General features: G+C 42.6%; 2 protein-coding genes across 6 annotated transcripts in view; both read right to left on the bottom strand.

The window, feature by feature from the left end:
• The window catches only part of LOC136627809 (uncharacterized), an 884,798-nt gene that overhangs the window by 289,454 nt on the left and 573,500 nt on the right, over window positions 1-21,844 (bottom strand). The gene's annotated exons all lie outside the window — the stretch shown is intronic.
• The window catches only part of TAOK3 (TAO kinase 3), a 199,108-nt gene that overhangs the window by 81,972 nt on the left and 95,292 nt on the right, over window positions 1-21,844 (bottom strand). The gene's annotated exons all lie outside the window — the stretch shown is intronic.

Below are 21,844 nucleotides of genomic sequence, written 5' to 3'. Positions count from 1 at the left end.
ACCTTCATTACATGAAGATCTGAAAATCCACTTTCACGCAGTATTTTGCATTAGTATTTGTGCACCAAAACCAGTAGAGAAGAGAACAAGTGCAATGGGAAGATTTGTACCTCTTCCATGTTCCAGACCCACTCCTGGTTTTGACCGAAATATAATAGTGTAAAACTGGCCTTAAGGCATGTTCACACAGGGCCGATGTATTGTTGAGAAATGCACTTGGAAAATTCATACTATAAATTTATACTTACTTTACAAGTAAAGCAAGCATTACTCAACAAATCAACTGGCTTTTAGCACTGTGTATTACATGCCGGATGGCATGCCAGAAGAAGCCTGTTCTAGTCAATGGAGTTATCCTGGAGCTTTTGGATATGGCCTATGTCAGAACTAGGAATTACGGCATTTTTGTAGGATACAGCTGAACAAAGGGGATATCAGCGCAGATGTGAAATAATATACCTTTCGGCAGCAAAAAAAACATCATGCTGCAAATCTGAAAGCAGGCAACAAGCCCTATAATCCACATTTCTTCCTCGTCCAATGCATACATTTTTTGTAAACCTTATTAAACTTAAATTCTTTTAACTGCGGATACAATACAGAAGGTGTACAAAATCTGCCTAGTGTGAATGTGGCTTGAAAGATACATGGGTTGGGTGGGGCTCTTTGTGGAGACTACCAAGTAGCCTTGAGGAGATTTTGCAGCAATGTGACAGTACTACAAATCGCATGTATGTAGAGTCCATACTTTTCTATGGGTTCTTCCACAGGAGTGATGTTTTGTAGCCTACGACACTGCGAGACTACAAAATCCCAGCATGCTCTATGCAGCTGCGATTTGCGATTTTTTTTGTAGACCATGTTTCTCTATGGAGCCTTCCTATGTGTTGCATTTCATCGCACGAAAACGAAACTTTTACATAGGTAATCCTATAGTAAAAGCCTTAAAATAAGCCCTAGCTGCATTAAAAAAAATAAAAATAAAAAAGGAATACATCATCTTTCAGGTGCTGTCATCTCCCTGCGCGTCTCTCCTGAAGCTCCCCAGCAGTTGCTTGATGTTCTCCTGCAGAGCTTCCTGGTTGGGACTTTGAAAATCCCCGTCTCAGGAAACTCTGCCTCTGATTGGTTCTCGAGCGTGCGACTCAGCCAAATCAGAGTTAGTGCTCGAGGAACCAATCACAGCCATTCAATGAATGGCTGTGATTAGTTTATCAACCGCCTCTGATTGGTTCACGAGTGCCGTGGCTCAGCCAATCACAGCCAGCACTTGCTGGAAGCAGGGGTCTTGACCCTCCAATCCAGGAAGGGCTGGCAGAAGACTTCAAGCAAGTGCCGGGTGCATATATTTGTTTTCAGCCCCACTTCAGCACTATTCAGCAAATCCAGCAACCTGATTGTTTGGGTTGTCGGTTTGCAGAATTCCTGCAACCTGATTGGTGAATGGTGCTGATGTGTGCCGGGTAGCTTCATGGCAAAAGATGCGCCAGAGAGGACAGCACCTCTTAGGTGATGCAAGTGTTTTTTGTTTTTTTTTTTAACTGCAGCTAGGGGTAGGGCTAATATTTCAAGCACCCCCCCCAATCCTCACATGTGGTGCTACAAAGTCGTGCAACTTTGCAGTGACACAAAATCACGTTATCTCTGTGAGAAAACGCAGCGATATCGCACGGCCTCAGAACACCACCTTAGAAGTCAACGTCTAACTTTCTAATAAACAGATGTCACGGGCCTCTCACGCAGCCAAAAACCTACTGCACACCAATAGAGTACTCGTACACAGGCCTAATGAGCAATCTGCAGTGAGTCGCTCCGTGTAAAAGTAGGACCCGACAGCGAACCAAGCAAGAAACTGCTTTGAAAAGAAGCCACTAGCGAGCGACTTCTCGCTCAGTGTAAACAGGCAGTTGATCACCTATGAATGACCACCTGTTCACTGTGAATGGAGGCAGGTGACCGGAAGAGATCTCCAGCTCACTCCGCCTCCATGCACTGAATGATACTACTACCACAACGTGAAAGCACAGAAGCAATAGTCGTTGGGATCACTGTCTTGACGCATGTAAAAGTACCCTTAGAAAATCATACATTGAATTATTGTGAAAACACCAAAAACGTGCAGTCTACAAACAAGCTGCTGCAGCCAATGACAGCACTCAGCGATGATCGCCAAATGCTGTCATTGGCTTCAGAAGGAGGCTTATGGGAAGTCACAGGCAGCCTGTAAACAAAGACAGCGGAGACCGGAGGCGGTGGGAGAGGCATCAGCTGATTTGTTATTTTTCAGCATGGGGGACCGGTGAGAGGGCTTTACTTTACTTGGACAACCCCTTTGATGTTTAAATAGCCATTGCTGAAGCAAATTAGCTGAAGTTCACACATACATACCAGCTAAGAGTCATCTCGTCTAAATGGGGCCATAAATGTACAGTCGGGCAAAGGATGCCCAACACTCGTCCCTGCATGTTCTCGCTCCTGTACTTTTGCACGTAAGGGAGTGCATGTGGGGACGAGGGTTTGGGCATAGCTTGCCCGACAGTCGTCCCGTCTAAATGGGTTTTAAGTCAACAGGTACATGTTGCAGATTACGGCTGAATGCACACGAGCGGAAATTCTGCAGTGAGATTTCATGCGAAATTTCCGCCATTGCGCATTGCCATAGGATTGCATTGGTTTATGCAATCCTATGCAGACAGCCGGGATTTTAATTGCGGATAAACTCATGCGGAAACAAAATCGTGGCATGTCCTATATTAATGCGAGCCTCTCAGAGGCTTGCACTGCCACGTCATCCATGATGCACCGGCTCTGCACCAGCCGGCACATCCGCAGAGCAGAGCGAAGACGCCGGACAGGTAAGCCGCGGGTAACATCCCGCTGCGAGAATCTTGCAGTCGGAATCCGACCCGGCAGTCTGCAGTCACTCTAGGACTAGCTGCATACTTGCATAAAAATAAAAAAATCTATGTTACATCTACAAAAACAAAAAACTAATGCTTTTTCATACATATGCAGCTCCTAGGGGCCGCTGTATTCAATCCAAGTGTGCAGTCCCCCCCCCCCCCCCACTCTCTGCCATCCATATTTCATGTCTGAAAGAAAAAAGAAAAAAAAAGCAGCACACGGATGGCATCGGAGTGTAAAATGGATCTGAATCGTGTATACAATGAGTTCTTTCCACACAGTTTGAGCGGAAAAAACAATTTGGTAGTGTGCACTGACACCTAGAATAATGTGTCCATGTAGTATCCTTTAATAGGTCACACAGGAAGGAAAAAACGCTAGTGTGCCAAAGTCTTTAGTATTTTTAGGCCAAAATCAGGACTGAAAAGATATGTTTTGGCGTAGTTTCACCTAGTTTTTTCTTTTTAAATAATGCCACTGTAGTATTTGATCTAGCTTTTTTTTTGAGCCACACATGGATCCACACGGAGAAGTAAAGCCACCCTAAAACGATTCAATATTATTTCTGGTGTTTATCAAAACCAGAACTGGATTACAGATACAAAATGCAGACCAAGCATGTAATGCGTTAGGCCGTTTGACCACGGCCGTGATGGAATATCGCAAGCGAATTTCTGCCGCAGGGGAGCACTAAAGGTCACCGCGATAAGCCCATCTTAATGATAGGTTCATCGCCGAGAATCGTGGCAAGTTGCGATTTTTAGATGAGAGTTGAAACTTGCTACGAATTTTCGTACATCGGGCTGAGCTTTCCATAGTGATCCTATGGAAAGCGTTTCAAGCATGATCCGCGTGCGAATTATTGCCACGATTCACGCTATGAAATATCGCCTGTGGACAGGAGGCCTTAACGGGACCTTAATGCAGTGGAATGGTACAAGCATATTCATACAGTCACCACCTGCAATGTCGAGTTCTTAAAGGCAGCCTCACATCTGAAGGGCTTTAATCATATTCGGCTATTTTAGTACAGTGGCCAGATATATTTTGGGATACTTAAACTTCCTGTTCACACACTGCTGCATAGATTTCAATGGCACATTGAAGTCCCCCCCCCCCCCCAAACTGCAGCAGGTCTTAAAAATGGCTTTGTGTGGCGTTTCCATCTATTTAGGAATACAACAATAATGTAGCGACATGACATGGACACATTGTGATCCTCACTTTAATCTAAAAGGATCTAGAATGGATTCTCCTGCACGCGGCGGTGAAGAGCGGCTACAACGCTGCCCCACGCTTTGTTAGACCCGGCACATCTACACATTACACGGATGGCCCATTTCCACAGTAGTAGCCATGCAGGGGAAATGAACACCTGCTGCAGGGTTCTCAAAAAGATCCCAGAATTGGCTCAACGTGATCAGCTTATTATTTGGGACTGTTCAGTGGACAACTGCTTGATGAAAACTATGGGGTAAAAAGACCTGTAATGTAATTTATGTTGCACTTGAGCTCTGCAACCCCTAACACCAAGTGAAAAGAGGGTATAACAGGTTGCATTCATCATAGGCCCCCCTGCACACAGGCGGATATTTGCTACGGAAACCGCGGTCAGCGTCCGCACCGCCAATCCACAGCAAATAGGACCTGTTACTTCCTATGGAGATCTGCTGCTTACTACACATGAGCGGAAAATCAATTTACGATTTCTGGACGAAAGAAAAAAAATAATAATAAAAATTTATTATATCTCAACATGCTCCATTTTCATGGTTGCAGATTCTCCATCATTGCCAAGCGACGGTGCGGGACAGAAAATCTGTACTGCACATGTGCGACGGCGAGCTGCCGGGTCCGTTTGCAGTACAGGAAAGACGGCAACAGAGCAGGTGAGCGGGGACGCCGCTTCTACCAGAGCCAGATTTCACATGCAGAATCCGGCTCTGCCGTATGCAGGGGACCTTAGGCTTCTGTTACACAGGAGTTTGGCAAAGCGCAGAATTTTCGATTGTGGTGCATTGCCGCGATTTACTTTATCATCATCGATAAGGTGCGCTAAACGCCGAAAAATAGAACAGACTCCGCTCCAAAATGTCTGAGAGGCTTTACTGAAAACAATGGGAGTATTATACTGCAATTCCCACCGGCGCTGAAAACCTGCCTGTGTGAGGGAGGCCTTACACGGAGACCATAGGAGGCCGCTAATTCATAGCCTACAGAGAGACCTAGAAGAGATTACAAAATACTCAAACTGCAATATCCCAAAAAGGTGTTCGGCTTGTTTCTTATTGCTGTCCTAGGCAAAGCCCTGGTATATATTTTCCCACTACACTTTTACTTCTTTTCCCCTCCTTTACATGATCAGCGCAGAGGAGTTTTGTTTGCTGCTATGAAGTACTTGTCAATAGTCCTTGGCACAGAAAGATCTGCTCTACTATCCCATCCAGTGTTCCCTATTGCCCTACAAGGTATGAGGAGGAAGGTTTATTCTCTCTCGGGGTACATTCACACACGGTAAGGGTTGCTGCAGATTTTTCCTTTTGTAGTCTGCCTTCATCACACAGACTAGTGAAAGGCTGCAGAACCCCCGCAGCATTTTACGCATACGTAGTGTGAATGAGGCCCAAGGCTTGGCGAACACTAAGTGTATGTGTATTACACGCGCATAATACATGGTGAATGGCGGCATTGAAAGTTCATGGATTTTCATTGTTACCGTCACACTTAGGTATATTATGTGCATAAAAAAAAAAGCAAAAATGCAGCATGTTCTATTTTACTGTGTATTATGCGCGATAGAGCCCTATTGCTTTCTATGGGTGCGTTCAGAACGCAATTACATTATGTATGTACGTGATTTTTTTTTTTTTTTTTTTTTAAACACACGTTGCTGGGAGACACGAGTTAAAAAAAAAAAAAAAAAAAAGGAAGAAACCAGTGCATGACAATGGTGTGTAAAATACACTGTACACGCGCAGGCATCAGTGGGCAAAAACGCAACAATATGCGGGGATACGCCATTCCCTACATTTTTACAGTGTTTTACAATACGATCGTGTGAGCTTGGCCTCCAGTAAGTGCCGAGCCTCTGGTGATGCAGAAGGCACATCACTTGACCAGTGGCTTGGCACTCGCTATAGGCTGCCAGGTACTGCGAAGCGAGGGGAGCGCTGCATCTGCTCAAATGGTGCAGATTTTGACTCGGCCTTGGATGTGACAATGCTGCAGCATTTCTGCCCCTTGTAAACATACCCTAAAGATCTACAGGTCCTGCAACAGACATAAGTAAATATAAATCTGGTTATTTGTGAAGCGCCAACTTATTCCGCAGAGCGTTATGGATACACCTAGTTGTCAGGAAGAATAACTGCAGAAGTCTAAGAAAAGAGGCTCCACAAGTATTTTCTAGGAACTACATGTATTTCGGAAAACATGCATGTCAGGGGGGCCGATGGATCCACTTTTAGAGGATTCCATATGAGAAGACAGACTACAGACTAGGGCTCCCACAAACCTCTTCTGGGGATCCACATGCACCTTCTAGTTGAGCCTAAACTGGATTTACAACCGAAACAAAAAATTTAAGGGAACCTGTCAGTCACTATATGTGGTGCTTATATAGAGGGCTAGAACAAAATACTGAGACACCTGTGGATTCCAACAGTCGGTCACTTGGGCCCGTTTCACACAAGCTCTAATCTCACGGAGACTCACAAAACTCGTGTAAATATGAACTCCTTTCTTTGAATGGAATCATACACGTGAGCGGCCTTTTCCCTGACAGCAATGCTGCAAGAAAAAAAAAATAGCGTATTACGTTCTATTTTTCCACGTTCATCGAAACGCATCACCCATTGATTTCAATGGGATCTTAGATTGTGTGGCTCTTGCATAGATGTGATGTGCATGTGTGGTTTCACAGTGATATCAATGAAACACTTCCGATCCTCTATCGCGCGTGAAATTCGTGCGAGAGGATCAGGAATTCACAAAAGCGATGCAAGGCGTTTGCCTGGAGGAAAAAAAAAAGCGCCTAACATCCGCAGGTAAAATGCAGATTGTGAGCGCGATATCAGGTGGAGCCAGGTACCGTGCTCACCGTGTGCAGTTAGCCTCATGGCTGAATGGTTAGAAGATTCAGCGCACTTCCATAGTGAAGCAGAGAGTAGTCTGGATTATTCAGGAGGTGCCGCTAACCCTGCCCAGCCTTTTAGGGGGCCTTTTATAGCTAGTAGGCCGGGCTCACACGACGGGTCGGATTCCGACCGGTGACCCTGTGTATGGCACTTGCCTGTATTGCGGATGTCCTCAGAGGCTCGCAGGCAGGTGTACTTTTTAGTTTGTATGACACAGATACCTGCAGCCCAGACGCAATGTTAAATGCCTATGGGCTGAGGATGAGACGCATCCATTGACATCAACGGAGTCCATCTGTGCGGATTTCACGGTAAAATAAAGCATGGTACGATTTTTCTTCTGCTCGCGGAATATGCAATTTGTATCTGAGTGTGGAGTGAAAGAAAAAAAAAGCCTGAGTTTTGTGCAACTCGCACGAATATGAAATCCATTCTTTTGAATGGATTTATTTACGGACGATTTTTCTTTCCTCGCATCGCTGCAAGGAAGAAAAAGAAAAAAAAAATCCAAAAAAGTTCACAGCATTCTGCGTTTTTGGGTGTTCCGTTGAAACGCTTTGCCTATAGGTTTCAATGGATGATTAAAAGACATTGCATGGCAATCGCATGCTGTGTAATGTGCATGGGAGTGCGATGTAATGTTTTCCACTGAAGTCAATGGGAAACACGTGCGATCCCATTATGCCCGTGAGGATCGCAATTTCACAGAAGCGATGAGATTCTGAATAAAACACGCTTCGCATCATCGTGAAAAACGTGGCGGACACAGGGCTCCTGTTCCCAGGATCAGATGAGGGTCCTAATGGGGAGACCCCAACCGTTTGGACTTATCAGCTATCCAAAGTTTATTTTGGTACAACCCCATTTAGAGTAATGTGCGCACACAGACATTTTCCACATGTAAATCTGCAATAAAATGACAACGGATTTCACCTATTACACTGCAAGGAATAAGGGTCATAAACCTCTGCTTTTCCACATCAGGTAGAGCATGCTGAGGATTAGAAAATTCCCAGCATGACTACCATCCACTATGCATTTCTTCAACGGGGTTCATAGATTGTACTGCACAGATTCCACAGCTTTCAATTCATCCCAAGAGGCAGAGAACAGCTCAGAGAATTATGAAAAGGCGCTCCAGAATGACTATTTAATGAGCTATACAGGTATTTACTGAATCAGGAGAGCAGACAGGCCCTCTTTAATGGTATACTCATACACTGCAGATATGCTGCAGACATCATCCATGCATTTGAAGGGGTGAAATCCTCAGTGAAAATCCACAGCATAGACTGCCATGCTTTGAATTGTCAATCCACACTGCGAGCTTTCTCCACAATGTGTGGGTGGGATTTCCTAAAAATCAATGTTTGTGCTGTAAATGCTTTGAACTTCCATAGCTATCTCAACTGCAGAAACCTCCAACCTGTATGAACACACACTAAGGAACTTCTCAGACAAGATTTATTTTTTTTTATGCTGCATACAAAGAACACAAGACTAAACCTGCATTTATTTCAATGAGGCATATCACACTAACGTTTGTGCAGCTTATTTAGTGCACGCAGAATCACACGCTGCATGTTCTGTTTTCAGTGTTGTGCTTATTTCACGCATGGGTTGTGTGAACAAAAAAAATGCAGCAAATACGCAAATCCGAGGCGTAATACCGCGTTGTTTTTTTTTGCTTTTTTTTTAACCCAGGTTACTATGCCACCGGAAGGAGGGGGTGAGTTGACATCTGCAGCTTGCTTGACTTGTTACTGCGCCGTAAACACGGAGGCAAACATGGAAAAAAACACAGTAAACCACTGCGTAAAAAAATGCAGCTTTTTTAAAACAAATGCTTGTGTGACAGTGGCCTAAAAGATATTGGCGCTCTTTTTGTTACTATGGGTATTTTTATAAAGCAGACAACAGGAAGTGCAGCCCAACCTTTAATGAAATTTTTAAAAAGTTAAAATTGCTAATTAATTAGTGACTCTAATTCGTAGTGATTAAACCTTACTTTACAAAATGCATGCAGAATTTGGTAAGCCTTTTTAAGTCATGAAACGGTTAGCCACTTTAGTCCAGAGAGAAAACCACTAATGCTTAAAAGACATTCATATGGAGTAAAAATCTGCAGCTTCGACGGGTTATATTGAAATATTGTGTCCAAGTCAACCTCACTGGATTTTGGGGGGGGTTTCTGCAAAAGTGTATATATGAAGAACTGAGTATTCCAGAATGTATTCGATGAAAGGTTCATGTACGGCTCAATTAAAGGGGTTGTCCCGCGCCGAAACGGGTTTTTTTTTTTTCAATAGCCCCCCCGTTCGGCGCGAGACAAACCCGATGCAGGCATTAAAAAAACAAACCGTCCAGTACTTACCCGAATCCCCGCGCTCCGGTGACTTCTGACTTACCTTGTGAAGATGGCCGCCGGGATCTTCACCCTCGGTGGACCGCAGGGCTTCTGTGCGGTCCATTGCCGATTCCAGCCTCCTGATTGGCTGGAATCGGCACACGTGATGGGGCGGAGCTACGAGGAGCCGCTCTCTGGCATGAGCGGCCCCATTCAGAAGACAGAAGACAGGACTGCGCAAGCGCGTCTAATCGGGAGATTAGACGCTGAAGATTAGACGGCACCATGGAGACGGGGACGCCAGCAACGGAGCAGGTAAGTGAATAACTTCTGTATGGCTCATAATTAATGCACGATGTACATTACAAAGTGCATTAATATGGCCATACAGAAGTGTATACCCCAACTTGCTTTCGCAGGACAACCCCTTTAAATCTAGGAGTTTGAAGACCAACACAGTTTGGGAAACGATCTTCAAAACATGCCAACCAATGCATTGTCCTAGGGTGTGGGGATATAGGATTTAATAATGGAATATGTATGGTCATTGGCCAGTTTTCCCATAGTCACATTGGTTGTACACCTTGACAACACTGAACCCTAAAGTGTGGAGTCCACAATGTGTGGAAGGGTTCCTCACCTATCACTAGTGTTCCAGTATCAAAGGGATGCCTCATAAAGGGAATTGTTCAATGTCAGATGTTATTCTTTAGCTTTTATTGAATTAATGGCATTTCCTGGATGACAACTTTCTATAGTTTTCAGTGTTTTATCTTCATCCAATTGCATATTTCCTGTCAGACAGACAGGTTTTGACTGTAATTTAGCCAACATGAGTCAGGGCTTTAAAAGAATAAGCTTAGCCTTGCTTAGATATTTAATGGTAGTTGTATTCTTCAAACAATAGGATACCTGTTATTAAAGTATATCCAGATGATGACATCTAGCAGAACATCAAAAGTCATTCTCTATATATTTCATACCCACTACACAAAACTGTACACTGCTCAGATAACCTGTATTTCCATATCTAGCACCCCACCTATACTTTAACTATTTTAGGTGCACCAAAGGTTTTCTCCCTTAATCATCCAGTGTAAAAGCATCCTGTCAGTCTTGTGCTTTCACACAGGAACAATATTCGGTTAGTGAATGGAGACGCAGCTGGTCAGTAATCGCTTCTAGCCGCCCGCCTCCATTCACAGTAAACAGGTAGTCGTTCATAAATGAGACTGCCTGTACACACCGGCCAATCGTTGTTTGATTATTACGCATGCATAAACTGCATGACGAATGTATTACCTTTTGCTGTTCAATCACTGAACTATTATCAGTTTTGCATGGTCAGCAATAAACAATATGAACGTGTGTAAAAGGGCCCTTATTAAGGTAAGCGATTAAAAATAAAAAAGTGAATGCTAGCCAACATCAGAATAAAGCCCTATTCAGGCAGCATTTTGCCCTACAATAGACAGCGTATATGCCAAACATATCAATGAAGCTTCATTCGCCCAACGGAGGCCAAGAGTATCCTTTTGCATTCCTTCAGTCTAGGGTTTTTCTTAAAGAGTGGGAGGGGGTAGATCAGGGAATACTGTAGTAGACCATGCTATGCTACACAAACTTACACAGTGGCAAAAAAATTAAGTATACCATGCAGTATTTTTTTTTACTAGCGATGTACCCAACTGCATGCCTATGCAGGGATTTCTCAACATATACTTTCAAAAGGAAGGCTCTGAAATTGATGTGAACATAGCCTAATTATGTGAACATAGGACTCATTCACATGACCGTATTTTGGTCAGCATTTGTAAGCCAAAAAGCAGTTGCGGGTCCAAAATACAGAAGCGATGCAAAGCTTTCCATGATATTTTTTCTGTAGGTTCCATTCTTGGCTTACAAATACTGGGGCAAAAAACCGCCATGTGAATGGCACCTCACTCAGTAAGCAGAACATGCAAGAACTATATGTTTAGACTTCCCAACTAGTACTGTCTATAAGTAAGGCCGGCTGCTGTTCTTCTCTTCTGTCTGAGTGCAGTACAGATTTTTTCAAAACCTCTGCTTTTCCTGCGTCATTGCCTAGCGATGGCACGGAATCCGCAACGTCATTGTGTAATGGCCACGGAACAGATGGCTTCCATTGACTTCAATGGAAGCTGTCCACGCAGAACCTGAGCAAAAATAGAACACGCTCCCATTTTTCCTCCACGAGCAGAAAAATCACAATTGTTTTCCGATCGTGTAGAGGAAAAGCGATTTTCAGTTGCATGTTTATGGGCATCATTTGCTGTGGAATCCGAAGGCGGACGCCCGCTCCAGATTCCGCAATGCAAATCCAACAGTATGCCGACGGCCTTATAAGACTGGAGCATTCCTTTATAAACCATGCGCCTGGAAAAGTTCCAGCTACAAGTTGACACTACAGGAAGGTTATATCATCCTGACACTTGTTCTGCCTTTATGAAAATACCAAAGTCTATTTTAATAGCAAAAAAGTAGGAGTGACTGCGTTCTGCATGTGCTTTACTGGCAGTTTCTAAAAACCTTCCTCTGATTGGTGGCTTGGTTGCTTCTAGTTGACCACCAATCTGTATTAGGTTTGCAGCCCCAAAGACCAATGTAAAATGTAGAACTATTTATATTCAAAACATATGAATATAAAGTTATTGTGCTAAAAGTTGCTCCAACCCTAGTCACAAAAAATCCAAAACTGCTGCAGTTCTTGCAACTTTTTTGTAGCGGCAACTTGTGACCTACAGTGTAACCAAATTCAATTACACTACTTGTGATGCATGCACGGCCACATTGTGCTCTTTGGCCATGCAAGGTATTCACACCCAAAGTTACGGTGGAGCCTTCTCCTTATCAAATATTCACGGGGCTTTGTGTACAACCAGTTTGGGATGTGGCAGCACCATACACATCCCGATTTTATGATCCGCTCTTCAAACATTTGGCGACCAGGTGCCTTCAGCCTCATCTGGCAGAAGTGGTCAAAGACACTCCTGCCAGAAAGGCAAAGCATACAGCAAAACGTTACTATAATGACAAGACTATGTGCTGCTCCTACATCAAATCTGCTTAGTGACCAATGTAGGGTGCATTAGCAGAGTACAGAAGGGGAAGCCTTCCTGTGACAACTGGGAGCAGGGAAAGGGGCTCACCTTCCATGTGACGCCTCGTTTGGTGGGGTGGGGGTTGACTACTACTCTGATAATCACTGCAACTCCCTTCTAACTAGTAAAGTAGGGAGCGCAATTCTGTGCACTAGAGGAGAGGCTGTGATTATATTACAGGACTGACTGCTCAGTCCCCAAAATACTCAAAGATATAAACTGAGATTCGCTAGTCAAGAGGTTATTCCAGGTCATGCCGAGTTGTACACATTACTCATTCATACAATTACTTAAAGTAGAGTCTGGTTACGTATTGACATTTTAAAATTAAGTCTAAATGAGTTAATACAAAAAGACAAAAAGGGTACTTAGCCATCCTCAGCCCTGGCAATCCAGCGCTGCAGCCCTACAATTCTCCCAAACTCTGTTGACAGCGGACGTCAGAGGCCACAGAGCATCACTGTTGCAAACTCCTGGCATCATGGTGCCCAGGATGTGAGCGCTCATGCCAGAATAATGGGTGGAGACGCCGCAGCCTTTGATTCGTAGGCCACGGTCAACTGACTTTCACTGTGAACAGACTGGGAGAATCGCAGGGCTACAGTGCTGGGTTGCCAGGGAGGAGGATGGACAAGCACCATTTCCTTTATCATTTTAACTCATTTGGTCTTAGTTTAAAAAAAAAAAAAAAAAAAAAGAAAAAAAGAGAAAAACGCCAAGCAAGGGTTGAGCTAATCAGATCTATGGAGCTACAAAATGGCTAGCTGCATAGCTGCAGTTTAGAAGCTTCAGTGACAGAGGCATGGAAATAAATTACTACAAGAAAATATTTTTTTAAAGTATCAGCTTTTCTAGTTTTACATATAGGAAATCTGAAACATTGTTTTGGGACTACATTAATAGCTGTAACTTACAACAACATGAGCAATTTTGGGGCTTTTTTGCAAAGTAAAAAAAAAAATGGGGGGGGGGGGGGGGCACAATTACTCCAGCCAGTTTCCAGTTCATGATCCATTCTACACTGATTTCACGTTCTAGGTGAAGGAGAGCCAGGTAGACATATTGACATGCCATAGGCAGTGAGATGTACCACCTGGGGAGATGTGGCTTGTTACTCTCAAAATAAAAGTCACACCAAACTCAACTCCATGCACGCCAATGCAAACCAAAACAGGACAAGCAGAAGTCCTACTCAAAAGGGCTGAAAATAGAAGCTACACACTTGGACTTGGGTCCAATGTCCACAAGCAGATTTGATTTTCAGAATCTGTGCGTGAGATCTGCTGCCCATAGGGAAGCATTGAGCATTCGTACTTCCGCAAATCATTTAACACCTGCGGATTTGATACTATTTGAGGTTACGTGCGGAAAAGAAATGGCAGCATGCTCTATTTTACCGCGGATGGGCTCCATTTATCTCTATGGAAGCGTGTGATTCCCAGTGCATACACAAATACAATTGCAGATGCACTGCAGATTTGAAGGTTAAATTCAAATAGGAAGGTGGGGAAAAGGATGGGAGGCGGGGTTGTGAATGAGCATCCGCGCGGAAATAACAAAGAATCCACCATCTCCCGCAAGATATTAAAAATCAAACCCGCAATCACTCACAGTGCATCCGCTGCAGAAACCCGCATGCAGAATTCAAGTGTGCTCTGGACATGAGGCCTAACTGATAAAGCCCAGAACAATTGCAGTTTGACCCAATCACAATAGTGTACACAGAAGATGGAAGAATGAGCTGAGGCACCTGCTGATTCACTGTATGGTTCCCCATAAGTAGTCAAAACAAGAAACTTCCAAGGCAAAAGAAAGCTGAAGAGCCATTTGAAGGATCCTTGGACAATCTAAGGCCACTGAAAATAAGTTAGGAAGCACAGAAGTCTATAATTAAAGGAAACCTGGCTCAAGGACAGCATATGATTAAGAGAAAGAAGCTAAATAAGGGCTTTTACCCACTAGCGGTTTTTTCAATGGGACTTTCTAATGTTAAAAAAGAAACAAAAAAAAAACAACACATAAAAATTGCAAATACACAAACTTGCGATTTTTGTGCGATGCGATTTTAACACTAGAAAGTCCCATTGAAAAAAATGCAGCGATATCACAGCGTTAAAAAAAAAGGGAAAAAAAGAAGAAAAAAAAACACGCTAGTGGGTAAAAGCCCTAAGCTTTATAGAAGTCGTGGGCATTGCTTTATGAAAAACAAGATAAATCCTCAAAAGACTGACAACTTATCCAATACAATATGTGTACACAGAAGACTGTCAATGACTGTGTGGGGGGTGAGCAGGACTCTCCCTGTCTCTACTAGGAGTCCTTTGAGGTTTTATCCTGCTTTTTACTCTGATATATACCTTTATATGATTTGATGCAATATATCTCTGAGTGCATCTTCTCTTCCCCTATTATACATTCTCAGATTTCTGCTGCCCTAACAGATTCACTTTAACAGGGGTTGTGCAAGTGTACTCTCCTATACGATCAGACATTGGAAGTGGACAACTGCATGCTGGGCGGGACAGATGTCAAGCATCATGTATGAGTCCCATTAATTAGAACAGCAGTGTGCCTGCACAATGCCTTTAAATATTGCCAACACCCCCTTCCATACATAAACCTAACACAGTCATAGAATACTGGGATTCTCAGTTCCTCCAATGACTGCACCTCAAGAACTCACATTCCCACAATGATGTAGGACAACCTGGTACGACGCACATTGCGGGAGAGTTTCAACCCAAACCACTTTTGCAGTTGATGGTACCCTGATGAACCTCGGTCTACAAGAGGGAAAATATGTAGGGACTTTGGGGCAGTAAAGCCAGGAAACATCAGGGTTTCTCAGCTCCAGTCTTTGGTTAACACGTAGCAGTTATGTAGGAGTTCGCAAACGGGACATTTAGGGTGAGAATATACTGTATAACCGTTACATCCAAATGCCCCATGAATAAAACGGGTTGTCCAGTTGCAAACCATCGATGGCGTACCCTTAGGACAGGTCATCTATACTAGATCTGCAGGAGTACATCACCCAGGATCCCCGCTGATGAGCTGTTCTCTGTGCAGGTGTGTTCATGCACGGAGACGATATCAACAGGAAGCTGTGTTCCCATTGCAGTGGCCAGGTTTGGTATTGCAGGACAAGTTCCCATTCATTTCAATACGAATTTTGCCTGCAATACTAAGCCTTGCCACTGCAATGGGAACAGAGCTGTCTGAACCCCTGCAGAAATCAGCTATGTGCAAGGAAGCACCTGACCAGAGAACAGCAGATGGGCAGGAGTCTCGGGCGATGGATGCCTGCCGATCTACTACTTAGGTCTCATCCTGAAGATAGGCTGTTAATAGTTTACAACAGGACAATCCTTTTAAATATTAATGGCAAGCTGAACTCCTAGATGGGATGTGATACCCAGTAGTAGAAGGATGATAATCAGGAATACGTGTCTTTATAGTATATTTTATAATATTTTGTGACCCTTATATGACGTATGTGCCCATTCCTTTATTTTGTACCACTTGTGGCCATGGCCACCCCCCCATCTATAGGTCTATGTTGTGACAATGTAAGATTTATATACAAGTTTTAATAATATATTAATTGGTGATCATTTTTATTGTCCTGAAGTAAGCTATTATTTGAGAGCCTCTATGAGGCTCGTTTATTACTTTTCTGTAAAATACAGTACTTGACACTTTACTCCATTTTAATTTCTTCATTATAAGAACATATATAAGGCTACCTTTATACTTCTATAAAATGGACAGCGTCATCTTTTAAGCTTTTTAAAATGTTTAAAAAAAAACCCAAAAAAACATGCACTCATTTTGTTTAAAAAAATGTACAAATAAAATATACATATTTATGTAGACACAAATTCCTGACATTAGAAGTCACAAAATCAGCCATCCTCATACAAGAGACCAAGCCACAAACATGCTTCTGATGTGGTAAGCAGAAATCAAGCATCCTGCAGCCTCTTCCGCCTATGAAGACTGTGCAAAAAGCTGGAGCTGTCCAGCACGGTTCAGCAAGACAAGGACCACGGCAATCCAGAATTTCTTTAGTAGGTATTGCACCTACTTTAGTTCAGATTAACGGCTGCAGAAGCATCTTTTACTTAGTCATGTGATGTAGGGATCAAAGTAGGTTTAGCAAAGAGGAAAACATTCTCCCTTGACCATCTGTTAATGTCCCTCAATACTCACTACATTGGGAACAGGGAGGCAAACTTGTATCCTCTGCTGCCTGCGCTGCTTACATTACCACCTCATCTTGCAGGGCCGCTGATCACCATCTACACTTTGAGTGGAATTTGCAGTTTGATAACCTGTTTGAGACCGCTTTATCTTACTAATGGATGCATCAGGCTGGATTAGCGAGTCAAAAGATTACTAATGTCATTATATTAAGGCGAAAACTCTGTAGAATAGACGTAGACAGCATGTAGCATGAACAGCAGTAATTTGAGCCGGTTTTATTTCTTCCTTGTTTTTAATTATCTCAAGTCATGGTTTGTTGTAGAGATAAACGTTTAAGTGGCCCTAATCCTACAGTCACCTTCTCTAAAACACATGGCTTGCTACAGAGTACTGTGAAAGATGTCAAACTACTGCTACAATGTAACTAAAAAACACTCTGTTTTCCCAATTGGAACTGAACAGGTTCCGAGCCTTGGGGACATTATTTATAGGGGAATTAGGCGGTTTTAACTTTTTTTCCTTGATATTTTGCATAATACTCCTTATTTATCAACGCAAAATATTTCCAAAATACAAAACAGACCCAGAAAAAGGTTTTTTTTTTTTTTTTTTAAATATTAATAATCCACAAGTACAAAACAAGTATTGACGGAATTTAAAAAGATTCAACTTATTAGAGAGGTGTATGAGGTTTGATTTCTAATGTCCACTATAAAGTCATGTGATGTGTCCTCTAATAAAAAAAATTGAAGATTTAAAAAAATATATATTTAAAAAAAAACAAAAAAAAAAAACTTCAGATGCATTATACTTTATAGATTTGGCAGTCCTGCGATGGTCATGGTTTAAAGCTACTCTGCCTATAGATTTATGAGATGCAAGTGGTGGTGGTGTTTTGGGGTCTGGGAATGATGGTCATAACCTTCGAAATCTAGTCACTGTGTAAAAACACTAAAAGGCACACAACTGCAGGTGGTAGCCAAGTGGCCAATGAAAAGTATCTTAAGGGTCTTTTTACACAGAACGACTGTTGCGTATTTAAGCACCCCACACTCATCTCAGCAATAATCAATGTTCAGTGAATGGAGGCGCGCCGGAGAGCGCTTCCAGCCGCCCGATTCACAGTAAACAGGCAGTTGTTTATAGATGAATGACTGCCTGTTTACAAGGGCCAATTCTCATTCTATTTTAGGTCTGCAGAAACTGAACGATGATCGAATTATCATTTGTCGATCATTCGCTGAATGATTAGATTATTGTTCAGATTGCCGCAATCCAACAAGAATCTGGATGATAATCATTCGGTGTGAAAGGGCCCAAAGTCCCTGATCAAATTGTGGATTCTCAGGCCATAGCCATGGAAACATGCAGTTTGGATAAAGTTCAGAGGTAAATCAGTTCAAAACTGACAAAAAAAAAAATAGGAGAACGTATTTTAGGCAGGATCCTATTTTAAACTAGACATTTAGGGGCGTTCCCATGAAGTTTTTCACTATACTGTGGGATTCCGTCTGGGAGATCCGTCACATGTACCAAACGCAGCACTATGATGGAACCCTTAAACTGAACGGAACCATTCTCGGTCATTAGTGAAAAGGACACAACTTTTACAAGGCTTCTGCTCATTTCCGTTATACTCCGAGTTGACTAAGCCATTCTATATATATTACAGAAGCACCAAATTGGTGTCCACTTGACTAATGACAGTGAATGGTTTTGTTCAGAGTTCCATCACAGTACGGTTTTTGGCAGATGGAATCCCACAATGAAATACACAGTGGAAACGCTACCTTGGGCATATAAGTGATATTTACAGCCAACAACAGTACTGAACACCATGCCAGAAAACCGGTTACTTACTTGATGCACTTATATAGAAAAGTTAGAGGATATTATTTAACTACACCGCTTACAAATCTAGCACTTCAACCATGCTTCAGGTATGAAACCACACATTTATGACTCAATGAGCATCTGCAAAAGCCGTATACACCATTGTGGCAACCAAAACCAAGCACTTTCCTGTAGTAATTCCCAGTATTTTTTTTTCAAAGCCAACCAAAAATCTGCACTCCTTTTTTGTTGCCAGCTTCCTCTACTACAGCACCAGTTTTAAGACACTAAAAAGATGGACCTCAAGCCCAAAACAGAATCCGTCATAATGATTGGGTGTCTGACTCTCAATCACTTGAACTCAATTTGGAGCTTCTTAGAATTTCCTAAAATTGGAAAAGAATGTCCTATAAACCTCATGAACACAGCGCAAACAGGAGGCCGTCACTGTATACCAAATCCTAAGGGTGCATTCAGACTGGACAATTAACAAACTGCATTTTGAAGGCCGGATACGATTTTGGATGCAGTTACCGTAAAACCTGCAACTCATCGAAACCTGCAACAAATTGCAAAGGAACTACTGCACATGCTGATTCTTGATGCTGTTTTAACTGCACCGTCTAAATGCATTCTTAAACAACCGGAGAATCTGGAAAAATATTATAATTTGTATAAGTTACCATCTGATTGGGCTGATCTGGCTCACAGCTATCCTAGAACATCTCTGGCAGCAATGCATTTCCAAGGGGAATAAAGGACTAACCATACTGAAATCCAACATGCTTGAACTCCACCAAGTACTGCCACTGGGTAGGGGATCACCACCACATATTAGTGGGTTCCGATGACTTTAAACTGTGAATAGCCTCAACATTGCACCCTGGGTACGAAGGGAATGTGTTGTGTCAACTAGTGTCATGTAGGCACCTTCCTCCACCGCATTTGCTCGTAGTATTTCAGTTCCAAATCTCTGTATATTCCATTCAAGACAGCCAAACTCCCCGCCATTAAAGGGAAAGTAACAGGTTAGCCATTGCAATGGGCAAGTAGGGTGATGTCCAAGTACTCCATAGATGGGCAATTTGTTAGAATATTTCTAACTTCTAAGTCGGGTTTTTATTCAAAACTTTACACCAAAAAAATTAAATTTACAACTCAACAAGAATAATTTTTTGTGACCATGCTCAGATCTCAAGCAAATAAAGGCAACTGCTCCACACACAGTATATCCCAGAGCCTGAACACCTGCATTGCTTGCACTATGCAGAACAATTGCAGTACAGCTATATTATACACTCCACTTTGACTACATCAGGTCAATTGACTCACATTGATGGTGTCACCGGATGCTTCTACATTGTTACTACTGTACCATAAGCAAACTGGATACCACACTGCACTCAAAGCCAGCTCCTCGGTACTTATAGGACATCTCGTTCTCAAGATCAGCATCATCTTTTTGAGACCATAAATTGATCAAAAAAACACTAATTATGAAAGTATCACGCACACCGCACTTCATCAAGAGATCTCATCATGGCCACCACTGGGAGCCTTGTGCCAATTTCTTGGCAGAGAGTCTTAGCTGTTCACCTGAGAAACCAAGGTTACAGGGTATGAACTAACTTCTGTATATAAAAGGGACACCAGGGATTAAACTCCTGGCAAATCACAACCTCATGGGATTTTTCAGATTATAAAAGGAAGATTTTGAAAAGCTGGTTGAATGGGCCTTCTGAAATCATCAAAATCTCCAATGTTCTGCTGTTGCATCTTTATGGATATGGCATTTTTGAAACAAGAGGACTACACTTTCTAACTAGGGTGCCCCATCTGCAATGCCAGCAAACCAAAATGTTGCTAGTTCTATACAGTTACCATTTATTTGCTACATGTAGATAAAAGGGAGCAATAAAGTCACATCCTCAACACTACATGGACATGTTCAGATTGCAGAGACATGGTGATTCAGGCCAACGACAAGGTGGTGGAGCAGAAGACGACCAAAATGAACTAATTGATGTGCTCCTGTTTATTAACTTACCCTGTAATGCATGGATGTTTACATGAAAACATCATGGCAACATAAGTAGCAAGGCTTTCTTTGGTGGTTTAACATGTGCATTGTAACAGAAGCTTCATCTCCTGCTAAAATGTGGTGTTTTTGACATGAGTAAGCATTTTTTTGCACAAAACCTGTATTGCCTTTCATGTCAGAAAAAAAGGGGCTGCTGAACAGTATCTGGAGGATTGCTGAATAGGAACAATTAAAAATGGTTCCTCTTCTAGGATGACCATATTGCCATTGCAAAAACAAAATAATTTCTATATACACCATCTTGCCATCAGAGTCCAAATGCAGCCTGCATAAAGCCAGAAGCCTTTCACGTCTCATCCGAGACGAACCATACAATATGGCATATGCCAGCCTTTGGTTCGAACCAGCAACAATTCTAGAATTGGATTTGTACTCTTGTGCCAGGCAGCATCAGTACATGTCGACAGAAGCTGGCTCTGCCCCTTATCCATAAATGTAGCAATGAGTATCAGAGCCAGAAAGCAAAATAGTGAATTGTGGGAAGAAAATAAATAAATAAATAATGAATGTATGTGTGTAAATCTATATCTTCCATCTCCACCAATGTGTATACATGTACGTGTGTGTGCAGATATGTGTAAAAGGGGTGTGACGTGCCCCCCCCCCCTTTTTTTTTTTTTTTGCAAGGACACCCATCTATTTAGGAGGGAATATCTTATCTGGAAGGATTATGCAATGGATACTTCCACATAAATCTAGACATTTTTTTTTAATACATGGTTTTGCAACGCAGCTGACCCCTGCATGGAGAAACGAATGTGAATGAGAAGAAAAAGCCCCGGTTCATTCCGTCTGATCAGAACACACAAACATGTTCTAATGCCTTTCTCCATACACTAGACATACACCACCCGTCACCAGCCAGGGAGGGTCAAGCAAACGAAAAGCTCGCCACCCATCAGTAAAAAGGGGAAAGCAGCTAGCGAGAAAGGTGTAACGGAGGGCATTCATACACACAGGTGACATTACAGGAGAAGAAAGGGGGGAGATGAAGAAGAAGGAGAAGGAAAGAAGAAAAAAAAAAAAAAAAAGGCAGCAGCAGCAGCCCTCCACACACACACACACACAAAGAGATCCATCTTTTCCAGCAGAGCCGTCTCCATCTCCCTGCTGCCCGGGTGCATTTAATATTGCAGCATTCTGGGCACATTCTATAGACACATAGAACGCTCTATGACAATATGGGGGCATTTTT

This window comes from Eleutherodactylus coqui, chromosome 5, assembly GCF_035609145.1.
Source record: "Eleutherodactylus coqui strain aEleCoq1 chromosome 5, aEleCoq1.hap1, whole genome shotgun sequence".
Taxonomy (NCBI): domain Eukaryota; kingdom Metazoa; phylum Chordata; class Amphibia; order Anura; family Eleutherodactylidae; genus Eleutherodactylus; species Eleutherodactylus coqui.
Note: the sequence above shows the minus strand (reverse complement) of the source record. Positions and strands in the feature narration are given on the sequence as shown.